Here is a 22741-nt window from a genome sequence, read left to right on the forward strand (position 1 = left end):
TTGGCACGATAACTTCCGTCCTGGTCACGTTAACTAGAAAAAATAGGGAGATTCTGAGTCAGAATAAATGCGACTATCGCGTGAATTAAGAGAACTTAATAAATTTCGAAAATTGAAGACATGACAGCATGTTAAAGTTGGAATTCGATTTTTTAATAGAAATTGTGTCTTCTATGAGCTATGGGGAAAAAACTTCTGCAGATATTTGGTTTCTTTTTATTCCGGCGATAGAGGGACATCTATTTTATGTGTGTGCCAAATTTCAAGATGGTCGGTCTGTTGGTTCCCATGATACAGGGCTGTATGTCTATTGATGCCCCAATTCGGATACTTGCAACTAAATCAACCACGCCTCTCTTTATGTTATTTCAGCTCGAATAACCGTCAGATGAATAATTAAAAACCTATTTACGTAAAACGATTACTATTGACAATAATTCCAGCAAACAAAATTATACCAATTATTCAAAATTTTGAAAAACTGTTATCGGTTATAAGGGGACACATTTGTTACGAAAAGTATTGATTTAACGCTTATATATTTTAACTAGTGTAATTAATATTTGTATATATGTGTTAATGAGTGTATAAACTGATTAAAATTTGCGCTTGTATTGTAATATGTATAGTACGATGAATTTGAATTGGAAGCGTGATTTCCGTTTTATTATGTTCAAAATAGTGTATTGTGTGTGTTATAACATACTGAACCGTACCGAGACATATATTTTACACACACGCGTAAACGATAAAATCAAATTTATCGAAGGAATATCACACTGTTATTCGGTGTATCTGAAATCCAATAAAATTTATCGGCATATCAGGAAGGAACCGAAACGACAAATTTTATTTTCGAATGAAAAATAGAGCAATGCTTTTTCGCTCGTTACAATACACAGTGAAATAAAATCACGTTGACATTAAACATTTTTATCTCACCGTGGAACAATACATTATGCTCCTCGCCAGGCTTCATAATATACATTTTTCATAATATCCTTCCACTCGAAAGATAAATCAACTGAGAATGAAACATGAAAACGTCAGAATTTTTATTCCAAGATCAAGAGAAGAGTATTTCATGGTTTTGCCGATTATTACGATAAAAATGGGCATGGAATAGAGTCACGCCGAGATTATAATTTCCGCGATGAGAAATCGTTGGAAAGATACTGCGATCCCGTTCATCGCGATACATTTTAAACCGCACGCAAATTTCTTCTGAAATTATTCGGCAAGAGAAAATACATGGCTGGTATATAAATGGTCTTTTGAGATGGTCTTATCCATTCATAAATTAAAATAAAAATATTCACATGTTAAAGTACTGACAAATGAGTGACCCAAAAAATATTATACATTTGAAAACCTAATGAAAAATAATTTTAAGCAGGATGATCTTCATTTAAAGAAAAAGAGCAGAGACTATGGAATGTCTGAATAGTATTTTCCATATACTAGCCATACCAGTAGAAAATATATCCCAAGTGGAATTTTCCAAGTCAGGTCGCGAACAAGCGATCTACGGAACGATCATTCTTTTTGAGAAGCTGTGGAAACGAGCTCTCATACATTTTTTCTTCGTACGTCGTTCCGTCTATGTTTATTTAACGAAGGCACATTTTTAAATTCCCCTGTTTTACGTTTACTTATTCTTATTCTTACTGTATTTCCAGTCTTTTCACCTTTATTTAATATTCATTAGTTTCTTGCATTTTTTTTAAAGCGTTATTTTCTTTGAAAGGGTCACGTTGCTTTATTCTCCCGCTTTGCTTTCCTTTTTTCTCTCTGTGCTTTTGTACATTTTGTTGAAAGTTTTTTAATTACCGCAATGAGTTCTAAGAAGCGGGATGGACTTTCGAGCACTTAGAGAGATTGTAAGAATGCGTGTGCGGGGCAAGTAAATTTAAAAAAAACAAAAATTACTCAGCCAAGACAACCGAGGAATGATCGATGGAGCATTTAGCCATCAAAAATTGATTCGACCTCGTAGTTGACCTCTTTGGCAAACCTGACTCTGGTTTTGACTATGATTTTGGTAAAATTGTCGGTGAAGTAACATTTGGAGCTCCAAGTGCCAAAAAGTACCCCCTCCCTTGTGTAATAAAGATAAATTCAAAAGTACAAAGCTTGGATTTCAACGTTCAAGCGTTCTTTTCTCTTTAACAAGTACTGTCGTACTTCTGCAGTCAGAGGAAATGCCCTAGTATGTTCCACGCCGTTTGAGAAAGAACATAAGTGCTACGTAGCAGCAACGAGTATTGAGATCACCCTAGCAGTCCTTATCCTTGGGAATGTAAGTGGTTATAGCACTCCAGAATTCGTCCCTTATGCTCCATAGATCCAACCCGAAGCCTTTATCGAGGGCGTTGTAATTTTTCTTCCGCGAGAAATTCGAATGCTACTTTCCCATCGACCTCCACCGGCGAGGCAATAATGGCTCTCGCGTTTCCTTTCATATTTCGATATTGCGCGAAGTCCGATACTCGAAGAGTACATATATTTTTCATGACTGAATAGAACGCAAAATTTCTATTTCTGTCCCGTAATATCTGACGACCTCTTTTCCATCAATTCCTGCATCCCGGCGACAAAAATATCATAACCTGAGCTCGAAAAGTATCATAGATATAAAATGTTCCACGAAATTGAACCGAGCTATAGCGTCGAAGTAGTGGAGGCTGAAACGAACATTTTTAATCCTCGAATATTCTCGGGATTGGGGAATCCCAAATATTTCAGGGAATTCCAAGTATTCTGAGAAATCCTAAATACTCCGAGACATTCCAAATATTCTGGGATACCCCAATTATTCTGGGGAATTCCAAATACTCTGGGAAATCCCAATCATTCGGAGAAATTCCAAATACTCGGAAACCCCTATTATTTTGAGGAATTATAAATACACTGGGGAATCCCAAATATTCTGGGAAACCTTAATTATTCTGAGGTATTTCAAATACTCTGGGACTCCCCAATCATTCTCAGGAATTCGAAATACTCTGGGAAACCCCTATTATTCTGAGGAATTATAAATACACTGGAGAATCCCAAATATTCTGGGGAATTCTAAATACTCTGAGGAATCCCAAATACCACAGAGAATTCCAAGTATTCTGAGAAATCATAAATACTCCGAAGAATCCAAATATTTTGGGAAACCCTAATTATTCTGAGAAATTCCAAATACTCTGGGAAACCCCAAATATTCTGGGGAATTCTAAATACTCTGAGGAATCCCAAATACTCCAGGGAATTCCAAGTATTCTGAGAAATCCTAAATACTCCGAGGAATTCCAAATATTCTGGGAAACCTTAATTATTCTGAGGTATTCCAAATACTCTGGGATTCCCCAATCATTCTCAGGAATTCGAAATACTCTGGGCAACCCCTATTATTCTGAGGAATTATAAATACACTGGAGAATCCCAAATATTCTGGGGAATTCTAAATACTCTGAGGAATCCCAAATACCACAGAGAATTCCAAGTATTCTGAGAAATCATAAATACTCCGAGGAATCCAAATATTTTGGGAAACCCTAATTATTCTGAGAAATTCCAAATACTCTTGGAAACCCCTATTATTCTGAGGAATTATAAATACACTGGAGAATCCCAAATATTCTGGGGAATTCTAAATACTCTGAGGAATCCCAAATACCACAGAGAATTCCAAGTATTCTGAGAAATCATAAATACTCCGAGGAATCCAAATATTTTGGGAAACCCTAATTATTCTGAGAAATTCCAAATACTCTGGGAAACCCCAATTATTCTGAGGAATTCCAAATACTCTGGGAAACCCCAAATATTCTGGGGAATTCTAAATACTCGGAGGAATCCCAAATACTCCAGGGAATTTCAAGTATTCTGAGAAATCCTAAATACTCCGAGGAATTCCAAATATTCTGGGAAACCTTAATTATTCTGAGGTATTCCAAATACTCTGGGAAACCCCAATTATTCTGAGGAATTCCAAATACACTCAAAAACCTCAATTATTCTGAGGAATTCCAAATACTCTGGGAAACCCCAAATATTCTGGGGAATTCTAAATACTCTGAGGAATCCCAAATACTCCAGGGAATTCCAAGTATTCTGAGAAATCCTAAATACTCCGAGGAATTCCAAATATTCTGGGGACTGAAATATTCTGGGAGCCACGGTTGTATCGTCCCGGCGATTGGTTATAGAATCGAAAAACCCGGCACTTGCTATCTTTCGTGTAACACACAAAATTCTGCCGCGATCGATTAACGAAAAAACAGCCGGATTTCGGTAATAAATAACAAACTGGGATGGGGGATCATGGGTGGCGATAGCATCGAACACGCCATCGACACCGTGCTACGATACGAAAGGATTCACGACGCTCGCGTTCTCTCTCGCCCCACGCAGTTCTGCCACCATTAACTCTTTCAGGACGCAGTCCCGTACGTCATGTCGGCCCGATAAGAGTGGTATAATGCCACTTTAACGTGTTGCACGAGCGCTGATTATCGACCACGAACTCATTTCTGCCGGACAATTCGCACTTTCTGCCCCCTCCCTAACTCCCATCGTGTCACGCGCCAGTTGATCAAACTGCTAACCATCGCCATTAGATTTGCGCTGGTGGTCGCCATTTGTCTTTGCTTCGTTCCGTGTTTAGATCTGCCACACTTCAAGAATTGAGTAATAGGCCTCGCGAAGTGTACAGTACCAGGTAAATGCTTTCGAACAGTTTTAAATTTGACCACGTACATATCTGTGCACATTTGTCTTTCCTTCCTTTATTTATTGACATGTAAAGTTACGCTTCCAATTATTACCGAAGAGAGGACCGAAACAAAATGAGATCGATACTTTAAAAATATACACATATTTGTGCCTCGATGGACGTATCGAAGATGGAACGTAATTGGAGACCGACGTTGGTAAATTATTTATTTATTCATCTATGCGGTACATATACATAGAAATATGTACATAGAGTGCAATTGAAGTCTGACAAGAGTTCGATAGCTTTGATGGGAACGACGACAGCTCCAATAAATTAAATATTTATGTCCAGAACATTGGCTAAACTTCTCATCATGGGTGATGGGCTCTAAAAATCACCGGGATTTCTAGTCGGAATATTTTAATCTAGGTCAGGCTGATTCTCCACAAAAAAATGAATCGAAAACTAGTATAACATTTTTCCGTACAAGGCTTTATTACCAAGAAAATCGACTTCGAAGATCCAATATCTTCGGTGCACGCCAATGCCATCTTAGCGCGCCCCGCGCACATTCAAAGTCAATTTTCTCGAGAACAAAACCCCGTACAACAAAATTGCATTCCTCAAATTCGATAAACTTTTTCACGGAGAATCCGCTAATGTATTCGATTTCACTATAGAAGCCATAGTAATTTTCTAACTAGAGAAAATAGACGCACAGAGCTGTCCTTCGTCGACTAACGTCCCTTCTAATATTCGTCTACGTCGAAGAAAATCGCGAGCTCGAAATAATTTCCATTAGCGTCGAATAACAAATCGCGTCGCTGCCGCACCGAAATTCTCCGACGCGGAAAAACTGCGCGGGCAGAGTAAAAAAACGAACGATTTATCGAACAGCCGGACGAAAGTTAATTAATTACATTTCAGCGTCATGAATGGCGCAGTAACGATCAATCGAACGGGATTTTACGGCGGCAGGCTGGAAAGGGAGATACGATTCTCGCAAATATTTTCGCGGCGGATTTTTCGGTCGAGCGGGCGGCAACGAAAATTGATTTACAGGTCAAAGATAATGGCCGCGTGGAAGCGACAGCCAAGCTAAATCTTGATATCGCGGGGAATTTGTTTTTTAATTTCGCGGGCCCCCGAAGCGTATATCCCGGGCCGATTTCGCCGGGGCTTACAGCCGCGATTTTATGACGCGATTCGTGGATCCTTGCACGGTCGACTTTGCGGGATCGCGCGACTGGGATTTCGCGGTCGAATTTCGGGATTGCACACGGCTTTGAATTTGCGGTTCGATTCCGAACTTGCTGCGTTTCGTTTTGATATCGTACGCGGAACAGGAACGCCACCATTTTGTAATTAAATTTCGAACTACGTAAACTTCAATAGTATGGGACAACCTCGGGTCTTGCGGCTGCAACTTGCGCGACTCAATTTGGGACTCGGAACTATTCCGATCGCTCGCGCTATCGGACTGAGAGCTCCCTGTACCTTTAATCCCGGGTCAAACTGTGATTTTATTGCGCCAGAGACTTGCCACCAAGTTTTGTGGCAATTTTGAACTATACAGGGCAGCCAGGAACACCGAATCGACCAAAAGATCAGCTTCGCTAGTTGTTCTTTATTATAATGACATATAAAAATAATTATTCTACTGGGTATTGACAAGAGAGGTTGTATTAAAATGTCAAGAAAATTTATTTTTAATATTTCAAAACGCGTTTCACCGGGTCGATGGTAATATAGAACAGCCAATATTTCCGGCGAATCTCATTATTTAAATTTTAATATACGGTACTTTCGAGTAATAGAAGATCGTTTGATGGAATTACGTAGACCTCTTGAAAAAAAATTTCCAAATACTACCTTATTTTTCATCCCATTACCCTCATCTAACCCCTTGAACTCGGTATCCTGCAGCTTCCATCCGAGGTAAAATTATAATTTTACAGTATCACAAAGTTGCGACCCAGTTTCGCGCGACTTCTTCTCGCCTGATTTCGAATTAATTTAGGATTGTAATGTTTCCTATATATGCGGTCTAATATTCCGCGGACATTATCTCGGATCAAATTACAATTTTACACCTGCGTAAACTGATGACCTAATTACCTTCTGATTCTGTTAATATAACGGGTCGGGCCGGAATTTTACAGTTTCTATATTCGTGGTCTTATTGTGGATTAAATTTGAAATCCTGGTGTTATGATCTGAGATCGGCTAATGGGATTTCACAGCTTCCTGGACTCGTTGCGTAATTCTAGGCTTCACCGCCGCAATTTTGTAATTAAATCTCCAGCTCGCCTAATATAATCTCGGGTTCAATTTGAAATTTTACGGTTCTTTCGTTCAATACTGGAACTGCGTCTCTTCGCCCGGATTTCGATCCCGCGAGCTCTAATTTGCTGTCAATTTAGATTTGTGGTTAAATTCGACGTTATACGTACTCGATTTTAAACTAATTTCCCATCTGCGGGCCAATTGAACTTGTCATCCATTTCCATCAAATCTAAAATTGTATTGTTCATCCGTAGCACCGTTGACATTGTTAAAAACGATATCTCGGGCGACACAAATTAAAAAATTGCGACGGAAATCTTTCAACGCCACGAGACAAGAATGAATTCAGACGTTTCTTAGTTTTACTCGACGCGTGCAATCTTTCAAACGATCGTGCAACTCGCTGTATCCGTGCATCCGGAATTGTAGAACAGATTGGATACCAAGATAATCATCAATTCCACGAGAAGCATTTGTATCCACGCTATTATCACGTTTAAGGTTCAGCCACAAAAGGCAAAGGAGAAGCAACCAAGAAACTGGCTCCTGTCGCTTCCATTTATTTACGTTACAGGGTAAATACGGTCATTTAAGTTGCGTTAAGATCCACGAATAATGGATCCGTCATTAAAATATGCACGCCGCTCGCGCCCGACCAATGGAACATACCCTTTATCCGTGGTAAGCATCAAACAAACAAACAACCCCGGAATATTTCATAAGGATGAAGCTTAAACCCGCCCGACTGTAAATTCTTCATAATCGCGTGCACAACACGAACGCAATTTGCAATGCAACGGCGCCTCACCGTGCCCTTGCTTGTAACGATGAAATTCGTGAAATTCAAAATGGGCGTACGTGACGTCAGAAAATACCATGCTTCCCGAAACACTGTGTTCGTTATCAGAGCCGAAATTCCAAGAGCGACTCGCGGACATTCGTCGTTTGTACATTTCGACGCAATCACGCGGAGTGGTGGCCATACTTGTTTCCTATTGTGCATAGATGTCACCGTTACTCGACGAATCCATTTGATGTTTGTTACAGAGAATCGGAGTGCGATAGGACGAGCAAAATCATGGCTTTTCCATCGTCACGGAGTCCCTTTGAAATGCAGCGTGAATTTTGTTCGTACGACACACTGTTTTTGAGAAAATCGACCGCAAAAATAGTAAGTGGATGCGTGATTCTTCACGCCATTTTTTTTGGTAGATGGCGTTGTCAGATCCACGCATACAAAGGGTTTTAAATTAGTTGTAAGTAGAAAAGAAAATCACTCTTGTTTAAAATTTAGGGTAAAGCCTTTGGAAAACTGATTTTTGTGGAAATTATTAAACAAAGTTTCATTTACGCAACGAATCTACACGAGAACATTCTACGAGACGAAATTTTTTCGCTGCTCACGTGCAGAGGAAAATGTTTCGTAAAAGTTCAAAGCACCGTTTCAAGGAATTTCGATAATTGGATAGGAGGAATGCTTCGAATTAGAATGATACGATTAAACGCGCTATTCTCAGGTACGTAACAGTATTTCGTTGAACTTCAATCGATAGAATAATGGTTACGTAATGAAGGATATCCTACAAACCGGCGGAGCATAAGAACATCGTTAATCGAAACATCGACAAAGCAAAGGGAGTGTCTTATATCCTGGAAACTAATTACATTTGTGTAACACATTACTGCAGGTATAATAACGCCAAGGGAGATACGTGACACCGAGGCAATTTTAACAATTTTATATGATCATCTGTTTCGTACGAACAATTTTATAAAATAATATCTGCGATGGCAAAACGTGACCACCGCACGAAGCATTAATTTACACTATCTTTGGAACCATCTCGTAACAACAACCCTTGGAATTTGTTCAGATAGAAACGTTCACAGACATCTGTGCGTTTATGACATTCTATGTATTTCAACGATTTTTAATAATCTCAGCTTTGACATGGGATTTTAGGAAAATTGTTTCTATCGCCAAGCATTCGTATACGAGAATTATCAATGAATAAACGACGCTGTGCGTTCGTTGTAGTGAAGTGATTTATGGCGTTAAAAACAATGCAGCGCACGATGCAATCCTTTCCCCGAAACGATCTCGTCTCCAATAATCCGTGGAAACGGACCATAAACAAAACGATAACAAAAATTATTCTCGTTGTTGATCATACGACGAAACGAAATCGAGTAACAAAATTTAATTTTCCGCCAAACATTCTCGTCACCAGCGACCCGTTAAAACGCAATCAGAAAGAAAAATCAGAGATTGAACGAAGAATGTTCCTCGTCATTTTGCGCGCCAGTGTCGAGAAAATTAGTTGGACGTCCCCTTCCTCCCCCTCTTCCCCGCCACTTAAAAGGAATCTTGTCATTAAAAATCCATTAGAACAAAACAAACCAAAAGAAACAGTAACGAGGAAAGATCAATCGTCGTAATCGATTTCGCCCTCGAAACGAATTCACGTCGTCAACAACGAAGCTGGACGAGACGGAAGATTTTAAGACTTAAAAATTAAATTTCTTAAAAAAAAATTCATTTTAAAATTGACACAATATTCCATTGTTGGAATACGAAAATTCAAGTAGAAAATCTAATTGAAATGTCCCTGATTCTCAACTCTTGATGATCCACCCCTAATGATAATTCAAGTAAATTGCATCGTTGACGGACAGTTGGTCGAGGAAATAGATCGAAAGAAGGGATCTAAAAATGAATAAATCGAGGTGGACGATATTTCGCCAAATTTTGATCGAAAATTCTGATAAACCGATCCCGTGGAATTCCTGTAAAGCTAATTAATCGTCGGCGACCGGCAAAGCGGGCTTTTGTATAAACAAAACGTCCACGGGAATGATAATACGTCGACGGTGTACGTAGAGGAACAGCGCGAGGGTGGAATGGAAGGGGGAGGGCGGGAAATACGCAGAAGATCAATACTGTCCTAGTGAACGCACAAGACGCAACCACCGCTGCGGTTATTTTCGCGTAATTGCGTTTGCAGCTTCGATTACGCGTTCGAAACTTCGTTTCCGTCGCGTGTACGCACCACGTGCCGCGCGTTCCATGCCGTTCGAACGTCACCCTAAACGCTCATGTCACCAACCCCCTGAACCCTCCTCCTCATCGACCGTTTTCAACTTTAATCCTTTCCGTATCCAATAATCGAAATATCAAATTGTTCCACAAAAAAAGATTTACCAGAAACTTGATATGGTGACTTCTCTAATGCCTCTAAATTTGGGAAGACAAAATTTAATTTTTAACATCATTAACGAGAACTATTATTATGAAAAATGAATCGCTGCGTATTAAAAAATGATCATTATGTTAATGGGTGCGCTCTAGAACATTCTTAATCATTTTTGCCCGTAATTTCGAGGAAAAGTCTTTCCCGCGTTTCTTAATCGCGAATAATTATAGTAAAAATGTTGGAATCTGTAAAAACTAAAATCTCGAGAGATTATTAGATACGATGAAGTGCAGCCGGCTTCGAGACACTTAATGCACCGCGGCAGAGTGGTTTAATGATCGCCGGTTATGGTTTCGGAACTTAGAGCCGAAAGATTTTCGTGCGATACGGTACCAGACGAAAAGTTAAAAAATTACGCCATTAAGTGACTCGCAATTTTTATGTTCGCGATCGAACGGAAGGAACGATCTTAACTTCAAATATGGAGTTAAAAATATTACATCGTTTCTCTCGCGCGAATAAATCTCGGTCATAGGAAAAATATGAATGCTATAAAATTGCGAATTTATGATAGTTGTAAAAAAAAGAGCCAGCGCTATACTGTACACGGTGGTACCATACGGAGGTAGAAATGTATGCTTCCTTTCATTGATTTATTATACTCGTTGCGCTGCTTGATTAACCTTGCTCGATTGTTTTCGTAACTCCTGAACGACTGTTCTTCAACTTGAGGTGAAATTAATGTTTTGAAATTTTTAATAATGACAAAAAAGAGTCAGAACCTTGCTAAAACTGTGCTATAATTTCAGAAAAATACGATCGCAAACGATAAACAGAAATAACAACTCGGTACGAGAGCATACGGTATCGCTAATAATGATTTCGTATTTATTTCAATTTTCCATTTATACAATGGTGTATAATTAACGAAATGTGTTGTCGGGAAATTCGATTCAGGAATTATGTTCGTAAATATTATGAAAACATCGAGTATATAGATATATGCATATTTTCCTTTAATCTAGATTTCGAAGAGAAACAACAAATGGCTCCCGCGATATTAATTTTAACGCGGGCTTTGTGCATCAAATTGTTTTGCAAAATATTAGAATAATAACGTACGAACGGAGCCACCGCGGCATAAACGTTTCGAAAATCGATAGAACGACGTACGAAAAGAGTAACAAAATTTTGTTGGAAAATAGAGCGGCACTTTTTTAAGGTCAATCTCCATTGGATGAATCCGCGGCTATTCTTTTATTTTTTTTTATCGAAATAATCTGCATAGCACGGGGGAAAAAATTGCGAAACAGGATCCTTTCTCTGGTTGTAGAGAAAATGCTGTGTCAACACTGCAACGGTGGAAATGCAAAAAAGATCTTCGTTCAACGTTCGCTGGTTCGCGGCGCGTTGTTATTTACCAAAACCAACGACGACGCTTCGTGATTCGTGTTCCATTTCCTTGTTCTCGTTTTTGCTCCGCCAAGCTTTTGTAATTCGCACGACGAGAAAAAAGTACGAGTGCTATGTTATCAATAATTCAAATAACTCTAAATAAGGAAAAAAATATCAACGAATCGGCCCTGCGATAATTAATTTAACACACAAACGTTTCAAAGCTTTTAAGAAACCAGTTTCGCTTATTTTTAAAATTATAACGAACGCCTAAAACGTTTTTGTATCGCAACGAAAATTACTTTTGGTCTTTATGCAAATAACAAAGTAGTCGATATTCTGTCTAACAAACGTGTATCTGCAAACTAAATACTCTATTATGCGTGTACCTAATCTATAAGCGATACCATAACTTCGGAATAACATTTCCTCGCGGCCGTATCCATTACAATAATATTGTAAATCATACCATGTTGGAAATAGTTTCGTTGCGAATTTAGTTTCCACTAGAGCAAATAGGCGAGTAAAGTTTCAAACACACAAAAGTTAAAGAACAATACTATCGCAGTTAAGGGCGTAGCCAAGCGTGGATAACTAAAATACAGCTAAAATACACCTATTATAATTTTCTAAATTATAAATCCTTGATATATATTTTTATGGAATTTCTAAACATATCTGAAGGAGACAGTAATAGATTAAAAGTGTTACTGAAAACTGAATAATGAAAAAGGCGTGAACCGACCAACTTTACAATTCAAGAATATCCAAGCTAAGACTACGTTATCTTTAAACACACTGTGAATAATAGAGATGTCAGCTGGATGAGAATAATAAATTCTGTTCTATAATGGACGGTAAGCTAACTTTGGCAAATTTTGTTCGAAATAATTAAATTACCTACTTACGATTGAAGTCGTCTCGTCCCAAAGGTTCTGACGTTATAACGAAACGCGTGCAGTTTGCTTTGCAAATATCTCGCTCCTAACCACGATCGACGATCGTCGACGTCCGCCCAAAGACTACAAATTTTCCGTGACGATCCTACCTGAGGTTCGGGCGTGTCGAACGTGATTGGCGCGTCGAAATTCTGGAAGAGGCAAGTAGACATTTCCTCGTGGACAAAGCGGACGCGGAACATTTTCGCTAATTAAAAGGGTCGATTTTATCCGGACCTACGTGTCAAGGTGACGCTTTATGACTGTACTGTTCCGCGAGCCAGGAAGGTACACTTGGTGGAACTATATGTATAGCGGCTCTCGTAAACACAGCGGGGAACTAATACGATATGGCCATAAATCATCGTTCCAGAACCCTGCGAAGCAAACCTTCCTCTGCCTGCGAAAATGTTGCTCAGGCACTAGAAAATATGTCGCCCCAAAAAGACACGTCCTACAATATTCTCTGCAAATTAATTCTAGAAGAGAAGATGGTCCAGATTTAATCAGCACAGTAAAACTTCCGTTATATGAACTAACTTGGGAGACACAAGTGTCCGTATGAATATTCAGAGTGGTGGGCATATTTGTTTCCTCTTGTGCATAGATGTCACCGTTACTCGACGAATCCATTTCATGTTTGTTACAAAGAATCAGAATGTTATAGGACGATCAAAATCACGGTTTTTTCATCGTCACACAGCGCCTTTGAAATGCAGGGTGAATTTTCTTCGTACGACACATGGTTTTTGAGAAAATCAACCTCAAAAGCAGCTAGTGGATGCGCGATACATTGACGCCATCTACTTTAAAAGATTCTTTATGGACGGTACTCTCATTCTCACTCAACGACGAATAATATGTCTATATACAGTACTGTGGTAGGAGTTCTGTTCATATAATGAAAGTTCTGCTGTGTATTTTACAAATATAAACAAGCGAGGAAATCTGTTATATAAATGTGAACCGTTTAAGGTTGCTTTAAAGTTTACGATAAGTGCTCGAATCGTAAGAATGAAACAAGCATGAAACGTTATTATTTATTTGTAAAATAGAACCGCGTAGGGCCAGGGGAAAAGTTTCACGACGTCAATACCGAACGTCACTCTATGAATTCATGAGAACGCTTCAGCCATTAACAAAAGAGCCTCCATACCCTATTTGGCCAGGGTTCTCCAAACTCTGGAGGTCCTCTCGACTCCAACTCCGTGGAGAATATCGCAACAACAAGCGGGGCCAGGTACTGGCGGCCGAGACTTCGCGGCATAAAGGAACGAAAGGCAATAAATCTCGCCGCGATATCGAGTAGACCGTTTCGATTCCGCGGTCATATTTATGCACTCCCGGCGACAAAAACGACCACCTTAAACGCCGCCGCGATTCAATTGCCTAATGCACCAACGCCCGCGCGTGTTTTTCCGCGAATTTCGTTCCGACCCGACGCACGGTGGGCTAAAATCGACAAAAATTGACCGAAACTAACCGCTTTACACGGCACAGTACCTTACAAACGGTAAAACACAATTTGTTTTCAATGTTTCAAGAGACTAAACAGAGCGTTGCTCGTGGCTTGATAAATTATTTGAAAAAAAAGAGCAAAGGATGCACGTGATTTGAAAGTTTTTTGGATTTCTTCGTTATAAAAGCACTTTGTACTCTCGCTGTAAGAGCGTTCTGGTCGTTTCGCAAAGAAAACAACATTGTTGGGTGGAATTGCATCGGTGTATGGAAAAATTTTATCGGGAGATTTCCGAGGATCTTGAAACATCCACAAATGGTCTGTTGTCAAACTGTGTAGCACGTTAAACGATACGATGCTTTGGATAACGTTGGGAAAACTAGGTCTCCAGGAACGGGCTGTGGAACTGATCGCAAGATACACCCGTATATCCAAACCTGATAGATTTAAGACCGCCGTTGACGTTTCTGCTGAAATATTGCCAGATCTTGATGCAAAATTAAACGTCAGACCTGTCCCTCGATTAAACGAATTCAGAGAAATCGACGGGCGAAAATTGCTTTCGTGAAATATCGCTTGGATGATGACGTTTACCTTCAAACGACCTTTACTGTTTTCCCTACTTCGGGTCATTTTAAGATCATGCGTCGTAATACATTTTTCCCCCCCAATTAAAAACTAAGATCAGACCTAGATGCAGTTATTCCGATACTTTTAAGCACACTGTAGACACCAAGAAGTAACACGTCTGACGTTTATAAGCCGGACAGATAAAAAGAACGATCGAAAATAATATTTGGTGAACTTTCATTTTGTGGTTTCGGGCTTGGTCCGTTCCAGGTCATAGTGCAACGACGCAGAATAAAGTGATTGTACGCGCGAACGAAGGTACGCCATCGACGGACGAACGTTTAATGGTCGACTTCGTCAGGAACCACCGATATCACTCATTGCCCGGAGAGATACATAGAAAAAGATCACGGTGGAAAAAACTTCGAACGCGATTGACCGTGGGATGGAAGATCAGACAGAGCACGGAGGGGCACGGGTAAAATCCCTCTGGGCAACTAGAATCGAGAGGTTGTTGGGAATGGATTGCTGGACGCGCATTGTTGGATGATTTTTAGACTGGTTCGAGTCTATTCGAGGATATTGCAAGACCCAGTGTCACCGATGTTTGGGGAAAATAACGTGTCTCTGCTTTGAAGCCGGAGTCTCTTAGGAGTATAAAAGATTCGATTGCCCGGGGTACTAGCTCAGATATTGCTACACGGTCTTTAGGATCTATTGGATCGTAGGAGCGATGGATGGAGACAATAAGTTCCAAATAATCTATTTAGAATCGAAAGATATGGTGCACCCAATTTGTAATACTTGACTGTGCCGACCTCGGACCAAACTCCATCAGACGTTTATAATACACGCCCTTCGAACAAAGACTCAATAGACTATTGTACGACCTCTTCAGGATCTATTGGATCGTAGGAGCGATGGATAGAGACAATAGGTTCCTAATAATGAATTTAGAATCGAAAGACAGAATTCCTTAAAGGTGTAAAGAGACGTCTGTATGAAAATGTTTGCTGCGTTACCATACATCGTACGCGAATTGGTGCACTTAATTAATTTGTGTTTGTTGACTGTGCCAACTTCGGAGCAAACTCCATCAAACGTGTATAATACACGTCTTTCAAACGTGGTACCAATAGACTATTGTTCGATCTCCAACAAATTGAAAATCCCCTTCATACGAATCATTGAAAGGCGCCATAACGTTATTAAACAATCGTTCGGGCAGTTAGGAGCAACAATCGCCGCACGCCTCGGCGTTCTATCGACAAAGTCAAACTAGGAATTGATTCGATGGCCCTGGAGCAAGGACTGGTCGAATCTCTGACCGGTTTCCACTACCTCCGATGTTATTGAAAAGTTTTCGAGCCCCGAACCGATCGCCTGGTCGTCTAAAAATAATTGTGTCGGTGAACGGGACAAAGAGCTTACATCGAACAGCTGCCGCGATTGCCACGAAGCGCCACTCTGGTAAATCACCGTGTGTACGATTTCCAAGCCGTTTCGACGCTGTCGAGCACCATTATCGAAACACACTCGCACGCGTACACAGTGATGCATAATAACCTTCATGCGCAAAGATAATAATTACGTTACATGCTCCTGTCTAAACGGTTCGCGCGCGAGACACGAGAATTCTCGTGATTCCCTCGTCGTCCATTATGCACAGGTCACGAGAATGCTGGCGCACCCGAGTTTTAGATTTAATTGTCCCGACAAGGGAACGCGTGCCGTGCATAATTGCACGCGACAGAGGGGGGGAAAAAAATATCGAGCATTGCTCGTTAAAGCGTGCGCCCTTTCCGTGCGCCGCAATCCGCGATCGCGTGACTCGAACGGCTACACACCTTGCGGAGGGTAACTTCTTGCGCTCGTTGCTCGAAACACAATAAATAAAAGTTCGTTACTCGGGATCGGGAAGGTAATTGCTGCTTCCCTCTCGTTGTTATCTACGAGCGATCAAATTTCTCGCGGAAGCATGTGAACGAGAGTTATATTCTTTACTGGCTGTTACCCGCCAGTTTCGCCACCGTTCGGGTCCTTTATACTCCGTTTACGGTTTGCAAACGTGTGCAGTGAGATTGAAATGAGCGCGTCGTGTACGCGAAACACGCGGAAATGTCCGGAGTAAGCGATATCGAAGAACTCCACGACTCGTCTTATTTTCGCGATTTTATATTTGCAACGCGAGAAAGCACGCCGCTGGTTTCTGATAGTGCATTATTCATGAAATAATGAACTATCAGCGATCTGTAGACCGCGTGATTCTAAGACAGTTATTCCCTCGGTCCCGCCGAATCGTTATTCCATGCAGCGTTTCGCGTAGATAACATTGAACTTAGATTTCAATGTGCAGAACTGCATTGTCGTGTACTGTAATAATCTTGAGAATGGGTTCTGATATAATACAGACAATATACAACCACTAAGAGAACAAAATTATCGATCTTACATGCTCTGTCTCGGTATTCACACCGAGCACAGTGAAGAAGATTGCTCTAACTCTTCGAATTCCCTCTTGGTGTAAAGTATAGAGCAGAGTATAGAGCTTCGTCGAGTAACACCTGCACCATTCTTTTTCAATGATAACTCTAGCCAAATATAGATAACATACAACCACTAATAGAATTAATAGCATGCTCTATCTCAGAATTCACGCTAAGCACAGTGAAGAAGATTGCTCTAACTCTTGGAATTCCCTCTTGGTGTAAAGTATAGAGCAGAGTAACAGCTGCGCCATTCTTTTTCCAGGATAGCAAAGCTTTTTCAACGTCGATAGAGCATTGCAATAAATTTGACGGTTCGACGAAGAACTCTTGACATGTTAATTACTATTCAATTCGGTGGAACGCTCGCAGCGCTAGATTCGCTCGTACCCCATGAAGACCGCGAGGAAAGAGCCATTAAAGGTGATCGTTGGAGGTGCTTGAGTCGCTGGGAAATTCGGTCGGTTCATTTCGCGTGATCGTTTCAACAAACGCTCTCTATTCGATGGCAGCCTTGCGAGCCAATCTTCCTCCGGGTTATTCGCATGCCCGCATACCGCATAACCACAACTCACGTGTTCCGCGTACCAGCATTCTCCTCCATTCTATTGTAATACAGACGTCTGTGCGTTCCAACTTTCGTTGCTTCTAATTTCAGATTAGATGGACTGCCGAAGACTCGACGACTCAAGACTTCAAGAATTCAACGTATGCATTTCCAAGTAATTACTTATTGAAAGGAGATTTTCTGCAAAGGTGACGTCACGTGACATTTTCGCTTGTTTATTTGACGATGGATAAGAAGTTTATCTTTTATTCGTTGTTCGAAATTTTGATCCAAATAAAAGCTTATCTCTGGCTCCAAGGACACCTAAAAAGAGTCCTAATTGAAGAGACACTTCGTAAAACGGAGAACCACCAAAGTATTCTTAAGAGATCTAACGAATCCTCGGAACATCCAGAGAACTCTAAGCGATCTGAAGAACACGGGAGGCTTCGGGGGAGATTTTCGAGGATCTCCGCGAGATTCAAGAACTCTTAGGCCTCTTAAGAGATCCAAGAAAGACCAAAATCTCCAAAAGATTCAAGCAGCCTCGAAAGATCGAAGGGAAACGCTAGGACCCCGAGGAGTTTCGCGTGATCCAAGGAATGCCAAGAGTTTTACAAAGCTCGGAGGATTCGTGATTCCTCAAAGAGTCCAAAGAATATCTAGGGTGCCTAGCAACCACATAGACGTTTTCGAAACGTCGAAAGATTCGAAGACGCGGATCCCTGTTCCTGAACCCTTGGAAATTGGCAAGAGAGCCCAGAAAAACCTGCAAGCCCATCCAAACGACGTTAAGAAATCGATGGATCTTTTACTAATCGCTTTCTAAAGTCTAGTAAGACAGATTCACAGGCTTCTCGAATCCTTAAATGGACGAACAAGTGAGCCAATAATCCTCGACACCGTCTACTACTATCCTGCCAATTTAACTCCAGATCTTATATAACCTAAATCCGAAAAAGAATGCACCGTAGTGCAATGGCCACGAAAGTGAACTATATTCCTGTTTCCCCGTTCTCAACAAAATACACTGTAATTTCAAACTTTCGGACACCTGATATTCGCTTTACTCGTAAAACCAAATAAACACATAAGCTAGTTGAAATTAACGAGTTTATTCGGCGCACCGGTTGGTTGCTCGTCGAGTTTCTCCCACGATATTTTTGCGAAACGAGATTCCTCGCGAGAAGTCGGAATATCGAAAAGCTTCGATATTTTAGAACAATCGAGCGCCGACTGTTTAACGTCGCGGTTATCGTATCGCAAATGCGTTCCACTTTTCGGTTTCCGGTCTTGGGAAATCGATGGCAGCGCGTTAAAAACATCTCGAGGAGTTTCTGCTTCGATGAAAACCGCAGGAAACGTTGCCACCTTGTCTACCGATCTCCGACGTGTGTTCAAAATATTCCGGAAACTATTTTAAGCATTTCGCCACGTTATTTTGCCACGCCCGACAAAACACTGCAGCTTCGAAATTTGGACGTAGACTATATTATCCGATATAAAAATCGTTTCAAAAAGAGTTTCTGGGAATTTTGCACACCAAATTGCATTTATTCATTCTTTTAATACGTGACAATACGTAAATTCTGAGAAACTATTAGTCAGATAGGGACCTGCTTTCTGTACAGTTGATCTACTCAATGAAATATTCCCCTTTGTGAATTAATAATAACACCATATTTAACAACGTATTTAATTCCTTTTAAACGTAACACTTTGTGCCGCGAGAATTCAGTTTCCCGGCGAGGCTCAAAGGTTACCGAGAAAGTAATTTTACGATGTTTGAGCCTCGAATAATTCGCGATTTTCTCGATTAAATTAAACGCGTATGAGAATTTGTCGATTAAATATTTTCTATCGCCCGCGTTGAGAAACCGTCGAGGCTAAACGGTTCCGCAATATTGAAAACCGAATTTGATTCGCGAGAGATTGTTCGGCTAGGATATGAAAAAAATTTGCCGAGCGACTAAAAGTTCGCGATTAAATTTCGTCGCGAATTTAACAATAATGGAACGCTGCGGATAAAATTTTCTACGCGGGTACGCCGCCTGAAAAATTTCGAACGCGTCGCTCCGACACGACGCTGGAGAGGGGGGGGGATGGAAAAATCTGTCGAATATTAAAGTGACAAGACTCGGCAATAATCGTGGTTGGAAAATTCCAAACATGGAAAAAGTTTCGACCCCCGCGAGAGGGCTGCGCGTGTCCCATCCATCACAGGGGAAAGTTTAAACGCGAAAATTTCATTCGACAGGGGCAGCTAGTGACAAATAATTATTTCGTACAAGGCAATCGATGCTCGTCCCGACCAGCAATTGCGACTAAACGATTAAATTTATTCAACGTTTCGCTCATTTTGAGCGGCTGTCGCGCGACGATTAAACGATAAAATTTGTTTACCGCCGTTTCGGGGCGCCGCGGAACGACGCGAGAATCGCGGACGGAATTTTTGTTCGCGGAAAATGCAGATTTTTATCAGAACGACAAGCGAATCCCCGTGGCAATTCCCAAACGAATACACTGGGTGTCAGGGAAATGTACGACTATATTTCGGATCGCCGGATTCAGACGGAAATGCCGGTGAAGAAGCGCGAAACTTTTAGAAATATAATACGTTGATATTTTGCGATATGATGAAAATTCATATTCAACCAGATCGATGAAAATATTTGATACAGTTCTTTCTGGGAGTAGAAAACGTCTACGAGTTCTGTCACGCTAATTTGTAATCACCGTGATTAATTTGGTAGTAGGTACAACGACAATTGGATTAGAAGAATTTCATAATTTTCCAAAAAGCAGAACGCCCATAAATTTAGCTACGTTATCTCTTAATCCCCCACGTAGATTAATTTTCAGTATTTTATATAATCCGTCGTAAAATTACATGCAGAGTTTCGTTTGTAATTGAACCTCGAACTTAGCATTTCAGGGATTTGTGTTTCCAGCTGCCCAGAAATTAATTTATAGAATACCGTGTAATTTTCCATAAAATGACACGCTTGGTTTCGATTAAAATCGAATTTAGAGCTTCGTTTCATTATTTCGTGGCCACAAATTTCGTCACATCGCTTGTTCAATCACCTTCTAAATTAAATGACTAGAAGCAATTTTCCACAAATTGACGCTGGTTTCGTGAATTTTACGAGATACGACACGCCTATAAATTGAGCTACGAGGTATTTGAATTACCCTGTAGTCGAGGAACACTCCCACGTTTATTTTGAAGTAATTCTCCATTAATCGAATTAATCGACTCGAATCTAGGATTCGTTTCGTGAGTTTTATGGGACAGAACACGCCCATGAACTGCACCGCGCATTTTTTGGATCGTCCTGTAGCCCAGGAACTCTCTCGCGTTTAATTTGAAACAGGGGCTTTCCCTGGTCGGCCCGGTGTCTTCGTTTCGCGCGTTTTCATTTTCAACTTGACGGGGCGAATTGCATTTTCACGTGCTGCCAGCTTCGTTTAATGAGTAATGTCGCGGGAATACCGATTTAGATCGAGTCCGCCGGCCCGTGTCGTTTAATAACGCCAATTGCTCCGGTAGCGAACGGATGCAAATTGCGCTCTGCATTGATAATAACAGTTGATCCGCGGGCGGAAAAAGGGAGAACAGAAGCGCCGCCGAATACCCGTGGCTCTTCGGTCCGCGATGCGACGATAAACGAATCTGCGGTATGATCAAACTCCGCTTCCCTATTTTGCATTCCACGCTTACCAAACTTTTTGCGAAACCAACCATCCACCTCCCACCCTCTACGAATTATACTGCTTCCGAGATTTCAGGTTCAAAGGCTACGCGGTCGTTCCTTTTTCGAATAAAAAAATATTATTTTAGTACTAAATGCAATTGCAAGCAGCTTTTCGAATCGATCGAGGCATTTATATTTTTGTGACCTGGAGTCTTTTGGTATTTAACGATTATATTTTTTCGAACGAAACAAAAGTTCGAGGGAACAGTCCAAGCAAAGTGAGAGGACGAGGTTAAGCGAATAATGCTGTTTTACAACCTAACCTAAATATATAGTGTGGATTAGATGTATATTATATGGCACGGACGCTACGAAGACCATGTAGGTTCGTTAGAGTAAGTAGGTGTTTGTGTGCGTTTGTGGTAGATATGTTGAGTCTGGTAATTATGTTAAGCTTGTATTAAAGATGTCAGACACGTGTAATACTACAAAGAATATTTACTTAGTAATATTCTTTAGGTGTTTGCGAATGTGTGACATGTGTTAAGGCTGAGCCGATCGTATTAGATATGTTTGGTTTGGGCATGCCAATTACGTTAGGTTAGATAAGTTCTGGGTCATCGACACGAGCGTTTTGACGTTCTAGGTCACTGAATTTGTCCAGATGTCAGCTAGAGCAACGTGCTCGTACAGATAAATAGCTCCATTAAGCAAACGTCGATAGTCTTGTGGCTCCGCCATTGTAAGTGGAATGCGTCTTTCCTAGTAATATTTATATCATCGAACCATAAGCGATCGTCGTCCTGGGTCACTGAATTCGTCTAGATGTCAACTATAGCACCCCACTTACGGAGATAAATAGTTCCATTAAAATGGACGTCGATAGTGTTCGACCTTCAGGTGAAATAATTCTTCCATCGCCATATTTCGCAACGTCGGGCCATAAGTGACTGTACGCCTGGCGTTCGAACGCACAGCAACCTACTTTCGGTACAAAAAACCGGCACCGGTGAAAAAGTTAATTACATCGTGGTTCCTTTCGTCAGAAAAACTTTCATAACAATTAACAAGTTTATGCAACCTCTGACCTGAAACCAGTCCGTGGACCCATTAACGAGGTAACATAGTTGGATAAGGCGGGCACAAAACCCTTAAATTGGATCCAATTAGTTCGCTGCACGAAACGTTCGAAGTTTTCGAATCTGTTGATATTTATGCACACAATTGTATTCGTTGGACTCGATGTTATTTATACCGTGAAGATTCGTTATTTTCGTGACAACGACAATAGAGAGGAAGAACAAAATACAAATCGGTACAGAGGACGATATCGATATAAATATAGGAGCGACGAAATGTTCGAATCGTTCGAACGTTGGGGGAACAGTGGCGGCTCTAGAAATTGGACAATTCGGGATCTATTAAATTGTTTCTAGAGGGATTCCAAGTGGACTGGTCGG

At 40.7% G+C, this 22741-nt stretch overlaps 1 protein-coding gene across 7 annotated transcripts in view; it reads right to left on the reverse strand.

The window, feature by feature from the left end:
• Positions 1-22741, reverse strand: part of LOC122396135 (venom dipeptidyl peptidase 4-like) — a 203844-nt gene that overhangs the window by 97601 nt on the left and 83502 nt on the right. The window lies entirely within an intron of this gene.

This window comes from Colletes gigas, unplaced genomic scaffold, assembly GCF_013123115.1.
Source record: "Colletes gigas isolate AHSC1104 unplaced genomic scaffold, ASM1312311v1 Colletes_gigas_Sc00007, whole genome shotgun sequence".
Taxonomy (NCBI): domain Eukaryota; kingdom Metazoa; phylum Arthropoda; class Insecta; order Hymenoptera; family Colletidae; genus Colletes; species Colletes gigas.